This window comes from Saccostrea cucullata, unplaced genomic scaffold (assembly GCF_032062105.1).
Source record: "Saccostrea cucullata isolate Sc308-1 unplaced genomic scaffold, CSIRO_AGI_Scuc_v1 ctg10, whole genome shotgun sequence".
NCBI classification, from domain to species: Eukaryota; Metazoa; Mollusca; class Bivalvia; order Ostreida; family Ostreidae; genus Saccostrea; species Saccostrea cuccullata.
In genome coordinates this window covers 28084-43294 of record NW_026938566.1, presented here as the reverse complement: position 1 = coordinate 43294, position 15211 = coordinate 28084, and positions in this window count along the sequence as shown.

The window sequence follows — 15211 nt, the reverse complement described above, 5'->3', positions numbered from 1 at the left end:
GAACATCTTGAGACTCATTCAAACAAATTAAGCGCCCATTGAAGAACAATCAAGAGCGCTTTCAGATAAGCCTTGCATGCTTGGCCATTTAGCAGTATTTGAATAGTGAGAGAAACTCACACTGCATGTAAGAGCAAACTTAACATGATAGCAACTCCCTTAACAATCTTATATAGTATACCAACTTGTTATCCGTTAATATTGCCTAAACATTTACATAATCGTTTTGTCTATTGTTCAAAGGGGCATAATTTGATTATCGAACTTTGTAACTGACTTATGCAAATTTTGCAACACACTTTTAGCCGCCTGTGGAAATTGTATATAAAGGGTGACTTTGGAGGGTGGATAATATATATATTAACTTTGTGCTTGCTATAATACAAGTATAACTGCACCATACTGCACTCTGCTCAATTTAATACATTATAGTTTTTAACAAATCATCCATGTCAAAATAAACTAATCAGTTTGTTGTAATTAGACTCAAATTGAAAATATGATTAAAATTCTTTTTTCTTCATTTTGTGTTTTGAAAAAAAATGTATAAAAGAGAAACAGACTGCATGAACTATTTTATTTTTTGAACTTATATATGACTGTTCTCTTTCATATAAATCTTAAATAACAATCCTTTAATTATATCGAAAGCATTATGTTGAAGGGCTTTTCAACAAAGTTACTATAAGTATTGATAATATGTTATCGAAGGACAAGTTTGAGTATGAAAAACATCCTGAAGAAATTATCAATCCTCCAATGGGATGAAATAAAGAATTTTAAAGAATGAATGAATGAATTAATGAATGAAGAAAATGTTTAAAAAAGAAACAGACTTCATGAATTATTTTATTCACATTTTAATGCTAATATATGACTTTTCTCTTTCATATAAACCTCAATTAACAATCAAGTAATTATATTAATGCATTATGTTGAAGCACTTTTTGACACAAGTTACTTTTTAATATTTTATTGAAGGACAAGTTTGAGTAGACGTAAAACATCCTGAAGAAATGATCATCCTCTTATGACTGATTAGTGTTTTTTTTTTTTTATTTGTTACAGAATATATATATTTTTTTCTTTAAAGAATTTGACTACACTTTATTGGAACGCACTTACAGTGTACACTTTAAATTTCATATAAATCTCAATTAACAATCCAAAAATTATTTTGCAAGACTCCATAAACTATTTTATTCACATTTTACTAATATATGACGGTTGTCTTTCATATAAATCTCAATTAAATATCCAACAATTATGTTGAAGGACTTTTTGACAAAGTTATATATATTTTATCGAAGGACTAGTTTGGGTATGCCTAAAACATCCTGAAGAAATGATCAATCCTCTTTGACTGATAAGTGTTTTTTTTTTATTTGTGAGAGAATATATATATATATTTTCTTCATAAGAATTTGACTACACTTTATTGCAATGCATTTCCACTTTAAACTTTATTATTTTTTTTATTTTATGTTTTGAAATAACAGTTGGATGGATTTTATTTCATTCAAATCAAATTAATTAAAATTCTGAATTGATTCTATTTTTAAAAAGTTAAAAAAAAAACAGACTGGATAAAATATTGTATTTATTTTTTAATTGATATATGACTGCATGTCCTCTTTCATACAAATCTCAATTAACAGTCTCCATCACTTAGTTAGGTTGGGGGACTCTTTCGACAAAGTTCTATAAGTACTGATAATTTTTTATCCAATGACTAGTTTGGTTAAGTGAAAAATATTCTGAAGAAATCAGCACTCCTGTTTGACTGATGCGTAATTTTATATTTATTTGCAAGCACTCTATTAATGCTTCTTATCTTCATAGAATTAAACTATACTTATGTTGCACTGCACTACAATGGACTGTTAATCAAAGATTCATAAGTCCAGTTTTGTTTTACATGATTTTATGCATTGAAGATAAAGTTGACACAAAATCTTTTTAATTTTGTTCTTTTTAAAAGTTTAGGGACAGACTGAATGCTCTTAAATAAAGACATCAAGTAGTGCAGTGCTGCAATGCATTTCATTGTAATTGCTTGACGTATATTGTCTACTTTTAAAAAACATATTTGGTCTATCTTTATTAAGTTAGGCCTAAATATTAGAATAAATAGGAATTTTCCTGTCTGACTGACGAATGAACATCTTGAGACTCATTCAAACAAATTAAGCGCCCATTGAAGAACAATCAAGAGCGCTTTCAGAGCTAAGCCTGCATGCTTGGCCATTTAGCAGTATTTGAATAGTGAGAGAAACTCACACTGCATGTAAGAGCAAACTTAACATGAGTGAGCAACTCCCTAGTCTTATATAGTATACCAACTTGTTATCCGTTAATATTGCCTAAACATTTACATAATCGTTTTGTCTACGTTGTTCAAAGGGGCATAATTTGATTATCGAACTTTGTAAGAAACTGACTTATGCAAATTTTGCAACACACTTTTAGCCGCCTGTGGAAATTGTATATAAAGGGTGACTTTGGAGGGTGGATGGTGGGGAATGTTTCTAAAGGGCATTAACTAGTTGTGCTTGCTAAAATACAAGTATAACTGCACCATACTGCACTCTGCTGCAATCAGTTCAATACATAGTAGTGCCTAACAAATCATCCATTCAAAATAAACTTAATCAGTTTGTTGTAATTAAATTAATTGAAAATATGATTAAAAGCTTTTTTTCTTCATTTTGTGTTTTGAAAAAAAATGTATAAAAGAGAAACAGACTGCATGAACTATTTTATTCACATTTTGATACTAATATATGACTGTTCTCTTTCATATAAATCTTAAATAACAATCCTTTAATTATATCGAAAGCATTATGTCGAAGGGCTTTTCAACAAAGTTACGCATTGATAATATGTTATCGAAGGACAAGTTTGAGTATGCATAAAACATCCTGAAGAAATTATCAATCCTCCAATGGGATGAAATAAAGAAAGAAAGAATGAATGAATGAATTAATGAATGAAGAAAATGTTTAAAAAAGAAACAGACTTCATGAACTATTTTATTCACATTTTAATGCTAATATATGACTTTTCTCTTTCATATAAACCTCAATTAACAATCAAGTAATTATACTGAATGCATTATGTTGAAGCACTTTTTCGACAAAGTTACGCATTGATAATATTTTATTGAAGGACAAGTTTGAGTATGCGTAAAACATCCTGAAGAAATGATCAATCCTCTTTGACTGATTAGTGTTTGTTTTTTTTTTATTTGTGAGAGAATATATATATTTTTTTCTTTATAAGAATTTGACTACACTTTATTGGAACGCACTTACAGTGTACACTTTAAATTTCATATAAATCTCAATTAACAATCCAAAAATTATTTTGCAAGACTCCATAAACTATTTTATTCACATTTTACTAATATATGACGGTTGTCTTTCATAGAAATCTCAATTAAATATCCAACAATTATGTTGAAGGACTTTTCGACAAAGTTAAGCATTGATATTATTTTATCGAAGGACTAGTTTGGGTATGCGTAAAACATCCTGAAGAAATGATCAATCCTCTTTGACTGATAAGTGTTTTTTTTTTATTTGTGAGAGAATATATATATTTTTTTCTTTATAAGAATTTGACTACACTTTATTGCAATGCATTTCCAATTCAAACTTCATTATTTTTTATTTTATGTTTTGAAATAACAGTTGGATGGATTTTATTTCATTCAAATCAAATTAATTAAAATTCTGAATGGATTCTATTTTTAAAAAGTTAAAAAAAAAACAGACTGGATAAAATATTGTATTTATTTTTTAATTGATATATGACTGCATGTCCTCTTTCATACAAATCTCAATTAACAGTCTCCATCACTTAGTTATGTTGGGGGACTCTTTCGACAAAGTTCTATAAGTACTGATAATTTTTTATCGAACGACTAGTTTGGTTAAGTGAAAAATATTCTGAAGAAATCAGCACTCCTGTTTGACTGATGAGTAATTTTATATTTATTTGCAAGCAATCTATTAATGCTTCTTATCTTCATAGAATTAAACTATACTTATGTTGCACTGCACTACAATGGAATGTCAATCAAAGATTCATAAGTCCAGTTTTGTTTTACATGATTTTATGCATTGAAGATAAAGTTGACACAAAATCTTTTTAATTTTTTTCTTTTTAAAAAAGTTAGGGACAGACTGGATGCTCTTAAATAAAGACATCAAGTAGTGCAGTGCTGCAATGCATCTCATTGTAATTGCTTGACGTATATTGTCTACTTTTAAAAAACATATTTGGTCTATCTTTATTAAGTTAGGCCTAAATATTAGAATAAATAGGAATTTTCCTGTCTGACTGACGAATGAACATCTTGAGACTCATTCAAACAAATTAAGCGCCCATTGAAGAACAATCAAGAGCGCTTTCAGAGCTAAGCCTGCATGCTTGGCCATTTAGCAGTATTTGAGTAGTGAGAGAAACTCACACTGCATGTAAGAGCAAACTTAACATGAGTGAGCAACTCCCTAGTCTTATATAGTATACCAACTTGTTATCCGTTAATATTGCCTAAACATTTACATAATCGTTTTGTCTACGTTGTTCAAAGGGGCATAATTTGATTATCGAACTTTGTAAGAAACTGACTTATGCAAATTTTGCAACACACTTTTAGCCGCCTGTGGAAATTGTATATAAAGGGTGACTTTGGAGGGTGGATGGTGGGGAATGTTTCTAAAGGGCATTAACTAGTTGTGCTTGCTAAAATACAAGTATAACTGCACCTTACTGCACTCTGCTGCAATCAGTTCAATACATAGTAGTGCCTAACAAATCATCCATTCAAAATAAACTTAATCAGTTTGTTGTAATTAGACTCATTAATTGAAAATATGATTAAAAGCTTTTTTTCTTCATTTTGTGTTTTGAAAAAAAATGTATAAAAGAGAAACAGACTGCATGAACTATTTTATTCACATTTTGATACTAATATATGACTGTTCTCTTTCATATAAATCTTAAATAACAATCCTTTAATTATATCGAAAGCATTATGTCGAAGGGCTTTTCAACAAAGTTACGCATTGATAATATGTTATCGAAGGACAAGTTTGAGTATGCATAAAACATCCTGAAGAAATTATCAATCCTCCAATGGGATGAAATAAAGAAAGAAAGAATGAATGAATGAATTAATGAATGAAGAAAATGTTTAAAAAAGAAACAGACTTCATGAACTATTTTATTCACATTTTAATGCTAATATATGACTTTTCTCTTTCATATAAACCTCAATTAACAATCAAGTAATTATATTGAATGCATTATGTTGAAGCACTTTTTCGACAAAGTTACGCATTGATAATATTTTATTGAAGGACAAGTTTGAGTATGCGTAAAACATCCTGAAGAAATGATCAATCCTCTTTGACTGATAAGTGGGTTTTTTTTTTTATTTGTGAGAGAATATATATATTTTTTTCTTTATAAGAATTTGACTACACTTTATTGGAACGCACTTACAGTGTACACTTTAAATTTCATATAAATCTCAATTAACAATCCAAAAATTATTTTGCAAGACTCCATAAACTATTTTATTCACATTTTACTAATATATGACGGTTGTCTTTCATAGAAATCTCAATTAAATATCCAACAATTATGTCGAAGGACTTTTCGACAAAGTTAAGCATTGATATTATTTTATCGAAGGACTAGTTTGGGTATGCGTAAAACATCCTGAAGAAATGATCAATCCTCTTTGACTGATAAGTGTTTTTTTTTATTTGTGAGAGAATATATATATTTTTTTCTTTATAAGAATTTGACTACACTTTATTGCAATGCATTTCCAATTCAAACTTCATTATTTTTTATTTTATGTTTTGAAATAACAGTTGGATGGATTTTATTTCATTCAAATCAAATTAATTAAAATTCTGAATGGATTCTATTTTTAAAAAGTTAAAAAAAAAACAGACTGGATAAAATATTGTATTTATTTTTTAATTGATATATGACTGCATGTCCTCTTTCATACAAATCTCAATTAACAGTCTCCATCACTTAGTTATGTTGGGGGACTCTTTCGACAAAGTTCTATAAGTACTGATAATTTTTTATCGAACGACTAGTTTGGTTAAGTGAAAAATATTCTGAAGAAATCAGCACTCCTGTTTGACTGATGAGTAATTTTATATTTATTTGCAAGCAATCTATCAATGCTTCTTATCTTCATAGAATTAAACTATACTTATGTTGCACTGCACTACAATGGAATGTCAATCAAAGATTCATAAGTCCAGTTTTGTTTTACATGATTTTATGCATTGAAGATAAAGTTGACACAAAATCTTTTTAATTTTTTTCTTTTTAAAAAAGTTAGGGACAGACTGGATGCTCTTAAATAAAGACATCAAGTAGTGCAGTGCTGCAATGCATCTCATTGTAATTGCTTGACGTATATTGTCTACTTTTAAAAAACATATTTGGTCTATCTTTATTAAGTTAGGCCTAAATATTAGAATAAATAGGAATTTTCCTGTCTGACTGACGAATGAACATCTTGAGACTCATTCAAACAAATTAAGCGCCCATTGAAGAACAATCAAGAGCGCTTTCAGAGCTAAGCCTGCATGCTTGGCCATTTAGCAGTATTTGAATAGTGAGAGAAACTCACACTGCATGTAAGAGCAAACTTAACATGAGTGAGCATCTCCCTAGTCTTATATAGTATACCAACTTGTTATCCGTTAATATTGCCTAAACATTTACATAATCGTTTTGTCTACGTTGTTCAAAGGGGCATAATTTGATTATCGAACTTTGTAAGAAACTGACTTATGCAAATTTTGCAACACACTTTTAGCCGCCTGTGGAAATTGTATATAAAGGGTGACTTTGGAGGGTGGATGGTGGGGAATGTTTCTAAAGGGCATTAACTAGTTGTGCTTGCTAAAATACAAGTATAACTGCACCATACTGCACTCTGCTGCAATCAGTTCAATACATAGTAGTGCCTAACAAATCATCCAATCAAAATAAACTTAATCAGTTTGTTGTAATTAGACTCATTAATTGAAAATATGATTAAAAGCTTTTTTTCTTCATTTTGTGTTTTGAAAAAAAATGTATAAAAGAGAAACAGACTGCATGAACTATTTTATTCACATTTTGATACTAATATATGACTGTTCTCTTTCATATAAATCTTAAATAACAATCCTTTAATTATATCGAAAGCATTATGTCGAAGGGCTTTTCAACAAAGTTACGCATTGATAATATGTTATCGAAGGACAAGTTTGAGTATGCATAAAACATCCTGAAGAAATTATCAATCCTCCAATGGGATGAAATAAAGAAAGAAAGAATGAATGAATGAATTAATGAATGAAGAAAATGTTTAAAAAAGAAACAGACTTCATGAACTATTTTATTCACATTTTAATGCTAATATATGACTGTTCTCTTTCATATAAACCTCAATTAACAATCAAGTAATTATATTGAATGCATTATGTTGAAGCACTTTTTCGACAAAGTTACGCATTGATAATATTTTATTGAAGGACAAGTTTGAGTATGCGTAAAACATCCTGAAGAAATGATCAATCCTCTTTGACTGATTAGTGTTTGTTTTTTTTTTATTTGTGAGAGAATATATATATTTTTTTCTTTATAAGAATTTGACTACACTTTATTGGAACGCACTTACAGTGTACACTTTAAATTTCATATAAATCTCAATTAACAATCCAAAAATTATTTTGCAAGACTCCATAAACTATTTTATTCACATTTTACTAATATATGACGGTTGTCTTTCATAGAAATCTCAATTAAATATCCAACAATTATGTCGAAGGACTTTTCGACAAAGTTAAGCATTGATAATATTTTATCGAAGGACTAGTTTGGGTATGCGTAAAACATCCTGAAGAAATGATCAATCCTCTTTGACTGATAAGTGTTTTTTTTTTATTTGTGAGAGAATATATATATTTTTTTCTTTATAAGAATTTGACTACACTTTATTGCAATGCATTTCCAATTCAAACTTTATTATTTTTTTATTTTATGTTTTGAAATAACAGTTGGATGGATTTTATTTCATTCAAATCAAATTAATTAAAATTCTGAATGGATTCTATTTTTAAAAAGTTAAAAAAAAACAGACTGGATAAAATATTGTATTTATTTTTTAATTGATATATGACTGCATGTCCTCTTTCATACAAATCTCAATTAACAGTCTCCATCACTTAGTTATGTTGGGGGACTCTTTCGACAAAGTTCTATAAGTACTGATAATTTTTTTATCGAACGACTAGTTTGGTTAAGTGAAAAATATTCTGAAGAAATCAGCACTCCTGTTTGACTGATGAGTAATTTTATATTTATTTGCAAGCAATCTATTAATGCTTCTTATCTTCATAGAATTAAACTATACTTATGTTGCACTGCACTACAATGGAATGTTAATCAAAGATTCATAAGTCCAGTTTTGTTTTACATGATTTTATGCATTGAAGATAAAGTTGACACAAAATCTTTTTAATTTTTTTCTTTTTAAAAAAGTTAGGGACAGACTGGATGCTCTTAAATAAAGACATCAAGTAGTGCAGTGCTGCAATGCATCTCATTGTAATTGCTTGACGTATATTGTCTACTTTTAAAAAACATATTTGGTCTATCTTTATTAAGTTAGGCCTAAATATTAGAATAAATAGGAATTTTCCTGTCTGACTGACGAATGAACATCTTGAGACTTATTCAAACAAATTTAGCGCCCATTGAAGAACAATCAAGAGCGCTTTCAGAGCTAAGCCTACATGCTTGGCCATTTAGCAGTATTTGAATAGTGAGAGAAACTCACACTGCATGTAAGAGCAAACTTTACATGAGTGAGCAACTCCCTAGTCTTATATAGTATACCAACTTGTTATCCGTTAATATTGCCTAAACATTTACATAATCGTTTTGTCTACGTTGTTCAAAGGGGCATAATTTGATTATCGAACTTTGTAAGAAACTGACTTATGCAAATTTTGCAACACACTTTTAGCCGCCTGTGGAAATTGTATATAAAGGGTGACTTTGGAGGGTGAATGGAGGGGAATGTTTCTAAAGGGCATTAACTAGTTGTGCTTGCTAAAATGCAAGTATAACTGCACCATACTGCACTCTGCTGCAATCAGTTCAATACATAGTAGTGCCTAACAAATCATCCAATCAAAATAAACTTAATCAGTTTGTTGTAATTAGACTCATTAATTGAAAATATGATTAAAAGCTTTTTTTCTTCATTTTGTGTTTTGAAAAAAAATGTATAAAAGAGAAACAGACTGCATGAACTATTTTATTCACATTTTGATACTAATATATGACTGTTCTCTTTCATATAAATCTTAAATAACAATCCTTTAATTATATCGAAAGCATTATGTCGAAGGGCTTTTCAACAAAGTTACGCATTGATAATATGTTATCGAAGGACAAGTTTGAGTATGCATAAAACATCCTGAAGAAATTATCAATCCTCCAATGGGATGAAATAAAGAAAGAAAGAATGAATGAATGAATTAATGAATGAAGAAAATGTTTAAAAAAGAAACAGACTTCATGAACTATTTTATTCACATTTTAATGCTAACATATGACTGTTCTCTTTCATATAAACCTCAATTAACAATCAAGTAATTATATTGAATGCATTATGTTGAAGCACTTTTTCGACAAAGTTACGCATTGATAATATTTTATTGAAGGACAAGTTTGAGTATGCGTAAAACATCCTGAAGAAATGATCAATCCTCTTTGACTGATTAGTGTTTGTTTTTTTTTATTTGTGAGAGAATATATATATTTTTTTCTTTATAAGAATTTGACTACACTTTATTGGAACGCACTTACAGTGTACACTTTAAATTTCATATAAATCTCAATTAACAATCCAAAAATTATTTTGCAAGACTCCATAAACTATTTTATTCACATTTTACTAATATATGACGGTTGTCTTTCATAGAAATCTCAATTAAATATCCAACAATTATGTCGAAGGACTTTTCGACAAAGTTAAGCATTGATATTATTTTATCGAAGGACTAGTTTGGGTATGCGTAAAACATCCTGAAGAAATGATCAATCCTCTTTGACTGATAAGTGTTTTTTTTTTATTTGTGAGAGAATATATATATTTTTTTCTTTATAAGAATTTGACTACACTTTATTGCAATGCATTTCCAATTCAAACTTTATTATTTTTTTATTTTATGTTTTGAAATAACAGTTGGATGGATTTTATTTCATTCAAATCAAATTAATTAAAATTCTGGATGGATTCTATTTTTAAAAAGTTAAAAAAAAAACAGACTGGATAAAATATTGTATTTATTTTTTAATTGATATATGACTGCATGTCCTCTTTCATACAAATCTCAATTAACAGTCTCCATCACTTAGTTATGTTGGGGAACTCTTTCGACAAAGTTCTATAAGTACTGATAATTTTTTATCGAACGACTAGTTTGGTTAAGTGAAAAATATTCTGAAGAAATCAACACTCCTCTTTGACTGATGAGTAATTTTATATTTATTTGCAAGCAATCTATTAATGCTTCTTATCTTCATAGAATTAAACTATACTTATGTTGCACTGCACTACAATGGAATGTTAATCAAAGATTCATAAGTCCAGTTTTGTTTTACATGATTTTATGCATTGAAGATAAAGTTGACACAAAATCTTTTTAATTTTTTTCTTTTTAAAAAAGTTAGGGACAGACTGGATGCTCTTAAATAAAGACATCAAGTAGTGCAGTGCTGCAATGCATCTCATTGTAATTGCTTGACGTATATTGTCTACTTTAAAAAAAACCCACATATTTGTTCTATCTTTATTATGTTAGGACTAAACATTAAAATAAATAGGAATTTTCCTGTCTGACTGACGAATGAACATCTTGAGACTCAATCAAACAAATTAAGCGCCCATTGTAGTACAATCAGGAGCGCTTTCAGAGCTAGGCCTACATGCTTGGCCATTTAGCAGGATTTGAATAGTGAGAAAAACTCACACTGCATGTAAGACCAAACTTAATATGAGTGAGCGACTCTCTAGTCTTATATAGTATACCAACTTGTTATCCGTTAATATTGCCTAAACATTTGCATAATCGTTTTGTCTACGTTGTTCAAAGGGGCATAATTTGATTATCGAACTTTGTAAGAAACTGACTTATGCAAATTTTGCAACATACTTTTAGTCGCCTTTGGAAATTGTATATAAAGGGTGACTTTAGAGGGTGGATGGTGGGGAATGTTTCTAAAGGGCATTAACTAGTTGTGCTTGCTAAAATACAAGTATAACTGCACCATACTGCACTCTGCTGCAATCAGCGCAACACATAGTAGTGCCTAGCAAATCATCCAATCAAAATAAACTTAGTCAGTTTGTTGTTATTGAATACAAAATATGATTAAAAGCTTTTCTTTCCTTCATTTTGTGTTTTGAAAAAAAAATGTATAAAAGAAACAGACTGCTTGAACTATTTTATTCACATTTTAATACTAATATATGACTGTTCTCTTTCATATAAATCTTAATTAACAATCCTTTAATTATATCGAAAGCATTATGTCGAAGGACTTTTCGACAAAGTTACGCATTGATAATATTTTCTCGAAGGACAAGTTTGAGTATGCGTAAAACATCCTGAAGAATTGACCAATCCTCCAATGGGATGAAACAGACCTGGGGTAATGGTAATGTGTAATGGTAATGCATTGTAATTATTACATTTTTTCAAAGTAATGGGGTGTAATCCTTTTCTCTTTGCTTTTTATCTAAATGACTTAGAAGAATTCTTAATAGAAAAAAATGTTATTGGATTAAAAACTTTGTCTTTAGAAATTGAACAAAAGTTAGATGTATACTTAAGAATTATGATCATGCTCTATGCAGGTGATACTGTATTGATGTCTGAAACTAAGGAAGATCTTCAATATCAACTCAACTGCTTTCAAAAATATTGTGAAAAATGGAAATTACATGTGAATGTTGATAAAACAAAAATTTTAATTTTTGGTAAGGGCAGGCAATCTTCTAATGTAGTATTTACTTACAATAATAATGAGATTGAAATTGTAAAAGAATTTAAATATTTAGGACTTTTTTTTTCAAGAACTGGATCATTTTATAGTACAAGAAAATATACTGTGCAAAGAGCAACCAGAGTTATGTACGCCATAATAAAAAAAGCACGAGAATTGAATTTGTCCATTGATTGTCAAATTGATATGTTTGATAAAATGGTTATACCTATCCTTCTTTATGGTTGCGAGATATGGGGATTTGAAAATGTAAACATTATTGAGAAACTTCAATTAAAATTTTGTAAACTTATACTTCATCTTAAGACATATACTCCAAACTACATGTATATATGGTTTATGGCGAGCTTGGTAGATATCCACTGAGTGTTAATATTAAAATGAGAATGATAAAATTTTGGGTAAAACTGCTGAAATGTAAAGAAACAAAACTATGTCACATTTTATATAATTTTTTACACAGTTCATCAATGTACAACAATGTTAATTGTAGTTCTAAATGGATTGAATACATACAAAATATTTTACAAGAATGTGGTTTGAATTATATCTGGATGTCTCAAAATGTAGAAAATGAAAAATGGTTGTTAAATATAATTAAGCAAACACTTATTGATCAATTCGTACAAAATTGGAATTCAAATTGTGATGCATCGAGTAAAGGCAAAATTTATAAATTGTTCACTAACAGCAATTTTACATCTAGACAGTATTTAAATATCGATGTGTCAACTAATACTATAATTACATTAGCAAGATTTAGAACCAGTAATCATAAATTACCCATAGAAATAGGCTGATGGAGTAATATACCCTCTAACCAAAGACTATGTACTTTATGTAATAATGATATTGAAGACGAATTCCATTATATTATGTCGTGTCCAGCTCTAAATGATAGCAGAAAACTGTTAATCCCGTCAACATATACAACTCGACCAAGTACTTTCAAGTTTTCAAAGTTATTTTCATGTAAAAAAGTATCTGTTATCAATAACCTTTGTAAATTCATTACTATAGTTAATATTAAGAGAGTTACCCCTCCAGGTTAATGTATACTATACAAATACTTAAGTTTTGAGTCCGAACATTATTTAATCTAAAACAAAAATTCAACTAGTTATACTATGTAAATCTATTGGGTGTATTATTGAGAGAGTTGGTTGCTTGATTTATGACACTGTCATTTTTCATCGTTTTATTTTATTTTTCTCACGCATGCTGTTTAGTATTGTATTTTACATAATTTATGTTTGTATTTTCTCTATACTGTTGTGCAGTTTAAGAGAATAAACTATTGAATTGAATTGAATGTGTAATGGATCCATCTTTCAATTACAAGTAATTGTAATGTAATGCATTACTTTAAAAAAATGTCTGTAATGACCAATTACTTTTCAATTACATTTCAATTACATTTTATATATTAGTCTCTTTTTATTTTTGAATCTGAAACAAATAAATATCACTGAGAAGTTATTTTTATAATGTTAGAGTCTTAAAATTAAAATCCTATATCCTACAATATTTTTATATTATTAAATGGTAATTTATAGACAAACTAAATAATTCTTTTAATTATAGAAATCTTCTTGACAATTAAGACAATTGTAAAATCAATTGAAGAGAACCAAAGAAAAATATTAAAAGAAATCATCAGGTTTTAAAGAAAGATACAAAAAAGTGATATTAATGCAGGTATAGTGAGATTTACAGTTAAATTAAGATACAAATTATATTTTTCTACTTTTTTTCCCTTTTCAATCTGGTAAAATGGACTTGGTAAACATGATACAAGATCAGTATGATTTATTGTAGACACAAAAAGAAACTAAGGCCAAATATAAATATAGACTGATATATCGACAATCATTCATTTTTTGGTAGCTAAGGCCTCAAAATTTAAACCCTACATCTAAGTACAAAAAATTATCACCTTTGTTTGTGTTTAATTTATGGCTTCATTGATTATACCTGTTAAGCTAATTAGAAGTGCTAATTAATTCATTAAGTTTTTAATACTCCTTATACATTTATAGCATTATCTGTTAATCAAATATTAGTTTACATAAAACATCTAGTGGGAAATGTTCAATAAATCATTTATTTAAAAAACAAAAACAACAGAGAAACTTAAACATCAGAGTTTGAACAAAACTACAGCATTGAAAGTGTTCTGATCCACTTTCTTTGTCAACTGTAGATTGGATTGGTAAACTACATGAACATGATACATGAATCCAAAATCCAAATACCACTCCGATTCATAGATCTGAGGAAAAGCATATTATCGAGCAAAAAGTGTGAAAGTTAATTTATAGGTATAAATTGAGTGGTGATACGTTTTGTGTTTTTCTCTTATAAAATGTAATGTGCAATGTAATTAATTACTTTAGCAAAGTAATTGTAATTTAATTAATTACTTTTCTAAATGAGAGTAATGGTAATTGTAATTGTAATGATAAAAATTCCAAAGTAATTGTAATGTAATGCATTACATTTCAAAGTAATTCACCCCAGGTCTGGGATGAAATAAAGAAAGAATGAATTAATGAATGAAAAAAAAATGTTTAAAAAAGAAACAGACTTCATGAACTATTTTATTCACATTTTAATTCTAATATATGACTGCTCTCTTCCATATAAATCTCAATTAATAATTTAGTAATTATACTGGACAAAATAAGTTAAGGATCATGGTTTTGGATTGTTTTCCCAAAACAATTATAATATATTTTTTACGTTATAGTTCAACCGTACTTTCTTTAACAATTTATCGATACGAAAATGCTACCTGTAGGGTCGTGCAATTCATGCCCAATTCATGCTTTACTTTATGCCGACACAGTGTGAAAAACAAAGTGATTCAGGGTATACAGAAAGTTAACCAAATTGTTAATTTGAATACGTGTTTTAAGTTGTGTATATTTTTTGATGACCCTGTGACATTTCAAACCATGAGACGTCACTTAACTGGCTTTGAGGCAGCCCAAGCTGTAGGTATGCTTCAGTCTGACAGTACTCAAAGAACTGTTGCTGCACACTTTAATGTGTCCCAAAGTGTCATTTCACGATTATGGAATCGATTTCAACATACTGGTAC